The sequence below is a fragment of the Antechinus flavipes genome, chromosome 1 (genome assembly GCF_016432865.1).
Source record: "Antechinus flavipes isolate AdamAnt ecotype Samford, QLD, Australia chromosome 1, AdamAnt_v2, whole genome shotgun sequence".
Classification (NCBI taxonomy): domain Eukaryota; kingdom Metazoa; phylum Chordata; class Mammalia; order Dasyuromorphia; family Dasyuridae; genus Antechinus; species Antechinus flavipes.
In genome coordinates, this window is record NC_067398.1 from 334,014,482 (window position 1) to 334,025,259 (window position 10,778).

Consider the following 10,778-nt stretch of genomic DNA (forward strand, 5'->3'; position numbering starts at 1 on the left):
TTTTCTTTTGTTTTCTTCTTCATAATAATATTTTATTTTCCAAATATGTGTAAAGATAGTTTTCAACATTTTTTTTTGTAAGATTTTGTGTCCAAATTTTTTCCCCTTTATCTGATGTAAGTTAAATATGTGCAATTCCTTTTTTTTTTAACTTAATAATTATTTTTGTTTTGATTGATTGAGACCATAGATATACTGAAATATGTGAAAGGTACTGAGTTGGAGATAATTGAACTGCCTGTTTCTTAAAGAGTTTTTAAATAGCTTTTTATTTTTCCAATTACATGCAAAATTAGTTTTCATCATTCACCTTTGTAAAACATTGTTTTCCAAATTTTTTTCTTTCTCTCTACCCCACTCCCTCCCATAAAAGGCAAGCAATCCAATATAGGCTAAACATGTGCAATTCTTCTAAACATATTTACATATTCATCATGTTACACAAGAAAAATCATATCAAAAGGTAAAAGGAAAAAAAATTAAAAAAACAAACAAGCAGGCAAACAAATAATGCGAAAAAGGTGAAAATGTTATGCTTTGATCCACATTCAATCCTCATAGTTCTCTCTCTGGATTCACATGGTTCTTTCTATCATAAGATCATTGGAAGTGGCCTGAATCATCTCATTATTGAAAAGAGCCAACTCCATCACACTTAATAATCACATAATTTTCTTATTGCTGTGTATCATGTTCTCTTGGTTCTGCTTGCTTCATTCAGCATCAGTTTGTTGAGGAGAAAGATACCCTACAAAATTAGAGTCCCCCTTGGTCTGTTAGGTTTGGTGAAAGAATTCACACATACAGTCTCCAAGGTAAGGAGCAAAGATTTGAGGGTTTTCTTTGTTTATTTAAATTTTATCTTTTATTATTTATTTATTTATTAATTATTAAAGCTTTTTATTTACAAGACACATGCATGGGTAATTTTTCAACATTGACCCTTGCAAAACCTTCTGTTCCAAATTTTCCCCTCTTCCCCCTCCCCCCACTCCCTTCCCTAGATGGCAGGTAATCCAATACATTAAATATATTAACATATATGTTAAATCCAATATATGTATACATATTAATACATTTATCTTGCTGCACAAAAAAAAAAAATCAGATCAGGAAGGAAGAAAAAAACTGCAAAAGAAAACAATGCAAGCAAACAACAGAGAGGGTGAGAATGCTATGTTGTGTTCCACACTCAGTTCCCACAGTCTTCTCTCTAGGTATATATGGTTTTCCTCATCACTGAGCAATTGAAACTGGTTTGAACCATTTCATTGTTGAAGAGAGCCATATTTATCAGAGTTGATCATCTTATAGTCTTATTGTTTTTGTGTATAATGATCTCCTGGTCCTGCTCATTTCACTCAATATCAGTTCATGTGAGTCTCTCCAGGCCTTTCTGAAATCATCCTGTTGGTTCTTTACAGATCGTTTACATTATTTACAGAACAATAATATTCTACATATTCAAATACCATAATTTATTTAGCCATTCTCCAATTAGTGGGCATTCACTCAGTTTCCAGTTTCTTGCCACTACAAAAAGGGCTGCCACAAACATTTTTGAACATGTGGGTCCTTTTCCCACCTTTAAGATCTTTTGGGGATATTAGCCCAGTAGTAACACTGCTGGGTCAAAGAGTATGCACAGTCTGATAACTTTGTGAGCATAGTTCCAAATTGCTCTCCAGAATGGTTGGATGTATTCACAATTCCACCAACAATGTTCAATATCCCAGTTTTCCCACATCCCCTCCAACATTCGTCATTGTCTTTTCCTGTCATCTTAGCCAGTTTGACAAGTGTGTAGTGGTATCTCAGAGTTGATTTAATTTGCATTTCTCTGACCAATAGTGATTTGGAGCAACTTTTCATATGACTAAAATAGTTTCAATTTCTTCATCTAGAAATTGTCTGTTCATATCCTTTGACCATTTATCAATTAGAGAATGGCTTGAACAATTATAAATTTGAGTCAATTCTCTATATATTTTAGAAATGAGGCGTGGCAGCCCTTTTTATGGTGGCTAGAAACTGGAAAATAAATGGATGTCCATCAATTGGAGAATGGCTGGATAAATTGTGGTATATGAATGTTATGGACCAGTAGGATGATTTCAGAAAGGCCTGGAGAGACTCACATGAACTGATGCTGAGTGAAATAAGCAGAACCAGGAGATCATTATATACTTCAACAACGATACTGTATGAGGATGTATTCTGATGGAAGTGGATCTCTTCAACAAAGAGAAAATCTAATTCAGTTCGAATTGATCAATGATGGACAGAATCAGTTACATCCAGAGAAGGAACACTGAAAAATGAGTGTGAACTGTTTGCATTTTTTGTTTTTCTTCTCAGGTTATTTTTACTTTCTGAATCCAATTCTCCCTGTGCAACAAGAGAACTGTTTGGTTATGCACACATATATTGTATCTAGGATATACTATAACATATTTAACATGTATAAGACTGCTTGCCATCTAGGAGAGGCGGTGGAGGGAGGGAAGGGAAAAGTCAGAACAGAAGTGAGTACAAGGGATAATGTTATAAAAATTACCCATGCATATGGTCAATAAAAAGTTATTAAAAAAAAAAAGAAATGAAGCCATTATGAGAACCTTTGAATGTAAAAGTTGTTGTGCCAAAGTTCCCTTTTAATGTTGTGACCCAGTTTTTCCAATTGTCCTATTTAGTTATTCTGCCTTAGGTTATAACCTTTCCTTCTTAATGTTTGAGATAAATGTTGTATAGACATTCCTTCTTAATGTTTGACAAAATAAAGGTTTATCCATTTTAGATGTCATTAGAATATCAGTAACCTCCCTCCATAAGGTTATCCCTACCTAGGTACCTCCACTATGTCATCCTTCTTGTTATTCTATAAAAAGCTTGCTGTCCTGATACTCGGGGCTAGACTCTTTGAGATGATAGTCTTGTTTAGCCCTGGGATCAACTATGGATCCATTGGTCCCAGTATTTCTCTCCATTTAATAAACTCTTGAATTGGTCTCTAGTGTCTTGTCTTGCTCAGTTTCTTCGGGCATTACATTACATTTTGGAGGCTCTCCAGCGAGATAATTAGAAAATGAGCAGGATTAGAAATAGGGACTTTCCGGTTTCTGCCTTGGGTTAGGTGGCTGTGGATCTGAATTCTTGGCCTGGAGAGGTCGGGCCCTCCTGGATTTTTTTCCCAGAGCCCCGGGGAAAGAGAGCAGCTTCCAGCCACAACAACCTGATGGTAGACACCCCCGTTTCGGCCACAGGAGAGTAAGTTTGTCTGGTACCTTTTGAGGTACCATCTGGTTATGTCTTAAGACTTGTTTTGTTTGGTTTGGTATGCTAGCATCTGGATTCTGGATTCCCAGAATTATAGAGTCTGGGAGTAGGGTCTTCTGGACGCAGGGGACCCTATCTGGGTGTCTTTTAAAGACACATTGTGTGAATAATCAGACAGGGTGTCCTTGAGACGCCATTGATTCTTGATGAGTGGCTAACTGGACACGGTTGTCACTATTGAGGTGTCCTTAAGAAATCCAGAACTCTGGACAAGGTAAAAGACTTTTTTTCTTTCCTTATCTTGTAGTGGACACTGCAGTCATCAAGTGGACACTGCAGTCGTTGTTTGGAGCTCTTGGGAGTTCTGGCACAATTCTTTAAGAATTGCTGCGGATTGACAAAAGACTTTCTTTGTCTGCTCTGTCTCTAAAAAGAGATACGAGGGAGGCTGCAAAGATTTAGAAAATTAAAAGTTTTTTACCTGTCCACAATCTAGACACTCCATTGCCTCTAAAATTTTTCCTGGAGCAGATGCTTTGCCTGAGGAAACTTTCTGTCCAAATACTTTTCCAGAGACAAAGGCCCTTCCTTTGCATCTCATTGCATTTCTACAAAAGGTCCTCCCCCACCTTCGTTCTGGCCTCTTCTCCTACTTCTTCCATCGAGTAGGGAGTGTATACATTTGAAAATGGGACTCAGTTTCCCTGCTTTGGTCATCCTGTGTTAGAGCAATGCCCCTTCCGTCACAGCCTTTTAACTGTAGAAGCCTCAGAATTAGGCTTTTGCATGCTCAGGGGGATTTTAAAACACCATTTGGTTTGGCTTTAATGTTAGTGTCTTACTGAATGTTGTAATTGTGCAGTCTAAGTGTGATCAGTGTTCTGTATGGCTTGTGTGTTATTAGACAGTTTAGTTGTGCTCTGTGTTCTGTGTGATTTTTGTCTGTTAAATTGTTTGTAATTTGTCTGTTTTGTTTTAAGAGCTGTTAAATTTAAGAACAATGATCAAATTTGGGAATTGGTTATTTCAATACTGAACTCTAGCTGGAGAAAACATTTGATTAGGAATTTAAAGATGATTCTAAAGGTTTATAACTAATGAGAGGCCACATCTTGTAGCAGTCCTTGTGGACCAGTCTTTCTATTTCAGATTTTTCTTTATTAGATTTGTTTTTATTTCTAGATTTGGTCAAATTACAGATATATTGACTTGCTTCTGGGACCTACATCAAGCTTTGATTGTCAGCACGCCACACTACATACACCCACCCCCTCCCGGACTGAGCATGGTCCCTGTTCAGCAGGAAGAAGCAATTGAGAACCATCGCCCACTTTTCCTGATGTAAATATGGGGGAATGGGAAAATGATTTGACTTGTTAAGACTTGGGATGGAAATTGTTAAACTTGTGTAATTATTATTGTTATGTTTGAGGGACTTTTAGTCTGTTATGTATATGCATATGTATATGATTTATATGTGGGATGATCATTTGATAATTCCTTTCCAAAAGAAAAAAGGGAAGAGAAGAAATAGGAAATTGGGGAAACTGGTGTATTTTCTTAACCCTATCTCCTATCTTGCTAATTCAGATTTAATTGGAAGTCCTTTATTCCTTGCTTAAATTTACTAGACTATGATTTGCTAGTTATGCTTTAACTTTGAAATCTCTTGTTCTGTTGGAATTGTCCTGGCAGACTCAATTTTGGGGATTATTTTTTGAAAATGACCAGAAATCGGATACCTGTCTTGGAACTGGCAGACTCTCTGATCTGTTTCTCCACTCCTGTTACCCCAGGTCCTTAATTAGTATTTCAGCATACTTAAAAGGACCTTGTAGTTGATATCGGGCCTCTAAAAGTTTAGGGTTTGCCTGCCTTGGTCTAACTGTGCATAATCGGCTCAGAAATCTGATCCTTTCTGCAGCCCTGTTTGTTCCTCTGGGCGGGACAGGTGGAGCTACTCCAAGCCTCACCCTTCTCCCCTGGTGCGGGTTGCCCCTCTGAATGGGCCCTTAACTGCTTTGAGCCCTGCTGCTCTGTAAGCAGAGGCTGGGTCATGCACAAATGACCACAGCTGTCCATATGCTCCCCAGCTGCAGAAGATCTGACAATTGATTGTCAGAAATAATTGAAATAAGGAACTTTGTGTATTGCTGATTAACTCTGAGGTTATCAGGGAGAGACTTGACCTTGCCATAAGTCCTTGCATTGGTCTTGTTTTATTTTAATTTTTATTTGGTCTATTTGCTTCTTATAGGGTTGTTCAAAATTATGGTGCTAAGACCTTCTAGAGGAAAGTAATTCAAAGATTTGAAAAGCTTTTTATAGAATAACAAGAACAATGACATAGTGGAGTTACCTAATGGAGGGAGGTTACTGATATTCTAATGACATCTAAAATGGATAAACCTTTATCTTGTCAAACATTAAGAAGGAATGTCTATAAAACCTTTATCTCAAACATTAAGAGGGAAAGGTTATAACCTAAGGCAGAATAACCAAATAGGACAATTGGAGAAACTGGGTCACAACATTAAAAGGGAACTTTGACATAACAAAGTGTTTTCCCAGTTTATTGCTTCCCTTCTAATCTTGTATGCATTAGTTTTGTTTGTACAAAAACTTTTAAACTTAATATAATCAAAATTATCTATTGTGATCAATAATGATCTCTAGTTTTGCTCTGGTCACAAATTCCTTCCTCCTCCACTGATCTGAGAGGTAAACTATCCTATGTTCTTCTTTATAATATCATTCTTTATATCTAGATCATGAACCCATTTCAACCTTATCTTGGTATACAGTGTTAGGTGTGGGTCATTAGCTAGTTTCTGGGGCAAAGATTTGTTATGTTCTTGACAGTGGGCTAGAGTTCCAAAGGAGTTTAACAAAGAGGCAAGGAGATAATTGTAAAGCCAATCAAACTGAGCTAAAGTTCCAAGGGAATCTAGCAAAGAGTCAGATTTAAGAAGATAACTTAATGGTGTTTGGGGCAATTGCACCTACCCAAACTGACTACTCAGGAGTCACTCCAAATGATGTACAGAAAGGATTTATTAGAATCTCGAGAAGTGGATCTTCCTGGCCTGTGGGCCCGAAAGGACAGCAAAGATACCCACAGAAGGAGAGTCATTCACTTGAAGATGCTTACAACTTTTATACATTTCAGGCAAAGCCAACCCCCCTAAATCCCACCCTTTACAGGCTGTGATTGGTTACATAAACCTTTATCTCCCTATTTGGTCAGTGGAAGGCAGTGAAAAAGGTGATATACAGCTTTGGCCACTTAATTCCTTCTTTGGACAATGGAATGCAGTCTAGGTCTCATCTAAAATCACATGACTGGGGCCTATAGGCCTGATCTACTTTACTTAACAGTCTCTGATCAATATGTGCTTAATCTGTAAGTTCTTCACCTTTCCACACATTGGGAAAGAGAAACAAAGATTAGATTGATATGTTATTATGGTTTAGAGGTACAATTGTGGAGTGGTAGGGATGGGGTAGTTCCTATCATTGAGTTCTACAGTTTACTGATAATCGGAGTCAGAATTGAATTACTGCCTTTGGTCAGCATTGTTTGTGCCACTCTCAAGGCCATATTGCCTTAGGGTTTCTCAAGCTTTGCTACTTTCTCATACTTCAAGTTCATGTAAGTCTTTCCAGGGTTTTCTGAAGTTATCCTACTGATCATTTCTTCTTTTTTTAAATTAAAGCCTTTTAAAAAATATATACATGTGTCCTAATTTTTTTCCTTTCTTCCCCGACCTCCTTCCCTGATTGGCAAGTGATCTAATATATGTTAAACATGTGTAATTCCTTTATACATATTTCTACAAATATCATACTGCACAAGAAAAATCAGATCAAAAAGGAGAAAAAATGAGAAAACAAAATGCAAGCAAACAACAACAAAAAGAGTGAAAATATGTTGTGATCCCCATTCAGTTCCCACTGTCTTCTCTCTGGGTGTAGATGGCTTTCGTCATCACAAGACCATTGGAACTGAATCAATTCATTGTTGAAAAGAGCCAGGTCCATCAGAATTGCAAGGTCTGTAGAGGAGAGTAAAGTACAAACTTGGAAATACAAATTTAAATAAAAGCCCCCATCCCCCCCAACCTTTTCTCCCGTTGTCTGAGGGAGTACAGGCTTACCATCTATATGTGGAAATCTATCCCCAAAACAAAAGAATAAATAACAAACTCTTAATTCAAATTTCCCCAGAGAACTACTCATGTAAACTGTGTCTCCTTTAATTTGGGGGGAAGCCCTGATGTAAACTGTGCCCCCCTTTTGGGGGGCAAGGGAGCTCCCTGGCTCTCAAACTCTCTTTCTGGTACATTTCTTCAACTATCTTGTTCAGAGTCTCCAATCCCTCTGTACTTGGTTTGTCCTTTTTCTCTACTGGGGTACATCCTCAAGGAGGATCCAAAGAATCTCTTTTAACTCCTCCTCCAGATTGTCCAATCTTTCCCTTGTGAAAATTCCTTTCATGTCCCTTAGGTTAAATTTTCTCTTAAAAATATGCTTGTGATGAATACAGAGAGGACTGGAGAGACTTACATGAACTGATGCTGAGTGAAATGAGCAGAACCAGGAGATCATTATATACCTCAACAACAATACTGTTTGAGGATGTATTCTGATGGAAGTGGATCACTTCGATAAAGAGAGCCTTAATTGATCAAAGATGGACAGAAGCAGCTACACCCAGAGAAAGAACACTGGGAAATGAATATAAACTGCTTGCATTTTTGTTCTTCTTCCCGGGTTATTTCTACCTTCTGAATTCAATTCTCCCTGTGCAACAAGAAAACTGTTCGGTTCTGCACACATATATTGTATCTAGGATATACTGTAACCCATTCAACATGTAAAGAACTGCTTGCCATCTGGGGGAAGGGGTGGAGGGAGGGAGGGGAAAAATCGGAACAGAAGTGAATGCAAGGGATAATGCTGTAAAAAATTACCCTGGCATGGGTTCTATCAATAAAAAGTTATTAAAAAAAAAAATGCTTGTGGGCCATCCCATGGTTGCTGCCTTCCTTTGTGTCAGCCTACCACAGCATTCTGCCTTGTGATGTTTTTTCCCTTCCCCCATGCCACATGATATCTCCCCTTCACAAGGGAGCTCCGAAACTGTCTAAAACTCCTTCAAGGAGAAAATCACCTTGAATCCTGCCTCTGTAGGTGACCTTGCCCAAGAACAGCTTCATTCTCTTATCTAGGTGGGGCTGGTTGAATCCTGAGCTGGAGAATTCCAACCCTATTGAATCGAAGAAATATCCATTTAATTCTAAGATTTCCTATTCAATTCAGCTCAAGCTGTACCCAGCCCCATCAAGAACTGCCCCCAGCTTGTAGCCAATTTTAAATTCAATCCTTGCAGAGGACCTAATATGCCATCTCTGGCATAGCAGCAATCTCTGCTGAAATGATATTCTCTTTCAGCGTTACCCTCTCTTTATCCTCACCTATTTTCCTAACAATATTTTCCTATACCTCTCTGTCATGATTTCTCTACTAGAAACTTTACTTCTCTGCCGGGACCTTGCCACTAAGGAATTCATGTATAGCAAAGGCTAACTTCCCAATGCCAATAATAAATCTTTTTTTTTTTTTTTTTTATCAGTCTAGCTCTTTGAGTTCATAAATTCCTTTATGAAGGATCTCTGTGCTGCCAGAAGGGAATTCCCACAACTCCTATCCTGTGTTGAAATCTAAGGGAATTCAGGGGAGCCAAACCTCTTCATTTAGTTCCCTGAACCCTGAACCTGCCACTAACCTCATCATCTAACTTCCTGACTACCAGGAACCCTAATCTTATCATTTTGGTTCCCTGAATCTAACCTTATCACCCTAACTCTACTATGTTTGCCAACCCCACTTTTTCTTATACCCAACTAACTCCTTTAGGGTGTTAAGTTCCTTTCAGGATTTAGCCTGCCACATAAGGGCATGGGATGGTTCTTTTCTACTGGGATATTGTGAGTTCCACTGAGGAATTTGTCTTTCATATACTTTCCCAACTTTATTTCATATTTACCATTCCCAGTGTCCATTGTATCCCTTCAATTTGTCTGTAACCTATTCCCCCAAATAAATCTACCCTTTGGTAAGGAAAATGGTTGTCTCTAACTCTTCACATGAATGACCCAAGTATTGGTGTCTATCATCATTTGGTAACAAAACCCCATACCATAGATCAACTCAGTGAGGACCAGATCTGGAATGGGATATGAGCCAATTTTCTGATGTCTTTGGCAATTTCCTTCACTACCTGACCATTATCATCAATTTTCACACAGCAAGAATTTAGTTTCCCACAAACTCTACCTTCTTCAACCAAAAAGTAGTCAATTATCACTCTGTGCTAGAGTACTGCTTCTCTAGTTTGAGTGGTCAAGTCTGCTAACAAATCCATTGTTAGTTTGGTTAGTAATTACATTTACAATTTACAAATGTAGTTTGGTTAGTAATTATTTCAACCATGGCCTAGCGTCTAATGAGCCTTTTCAGCATACAAATTGGGGTACCCTTAACTCTCATCAGGTTTGAGAGAACAACAATGAAAATTAGAAAATAGTAGTAGTAAAACACTTGCTGTTTCAGCTACAGCTCTTACAAAAATTGTTCAGATTGCTCAATTTGCAGATAAATCAGGAAAAAGTATATCACAAGCTTTTTAGAACAAATTAATATAGATTATGAGTTAAAATGAATTAAATTTAGTGGAACAATCATTAATATAGTTAGGAAATCATGTGAACAATTTGGAATCTTGATTACAGCTAACTTTTTAGCAAAACATGGCAAGAAGCAATGTCCATGGAATTGATCCTGATAGTGTAGCTAACCAAATATTTGAGTGGTTAAAAAAGATAAATCCTGTAAATAATCTGACCTCTATGCTTTTGCATTTGTTCCTCTCACATGGTTTTGCTACTAATTGGCTTAGCCCCTTATATTGTCAACTATGTTCTGCAATCATTCTCAACTATGAGAACTGAAGTTCACAGACTTCATTTTTAATTTAAAAATGGAAGAATTGTAGAGGGCCAGGAGATAAGACACCATTCCAGCTTTTGAATCTTACAGTGACTTGGCTCACCAAAACTCCCCTATTGAAATAGCAGAGACTGCTTATCAATATAATAAATTAATAATCTAATGACTGAAGCAAAATGCAAACACTATTCTTTATTTTAAAAGTTAAACCTTCGAATTTAGGACAGGAAAGAATATCCACAAGAAGACTAAAGGTATTTGGGAGAAAGATTGAGTTTATGATATAATAATGGTATAATGGTATAATAAATTTTACTCTGATGCGTATCTCAACTAATTATATTTCTGTCTAAATAACCAAGATCTGGGGCTTAAGGGGTTTACTCTTTTACATCATAGCAGAATTTTGTTAGGCTATAGAAATTTTAAAAGAATGTATTTTGTATCAAACTTATAAGCATTTGAGTATATGTATTTGTATCTCTGATCAA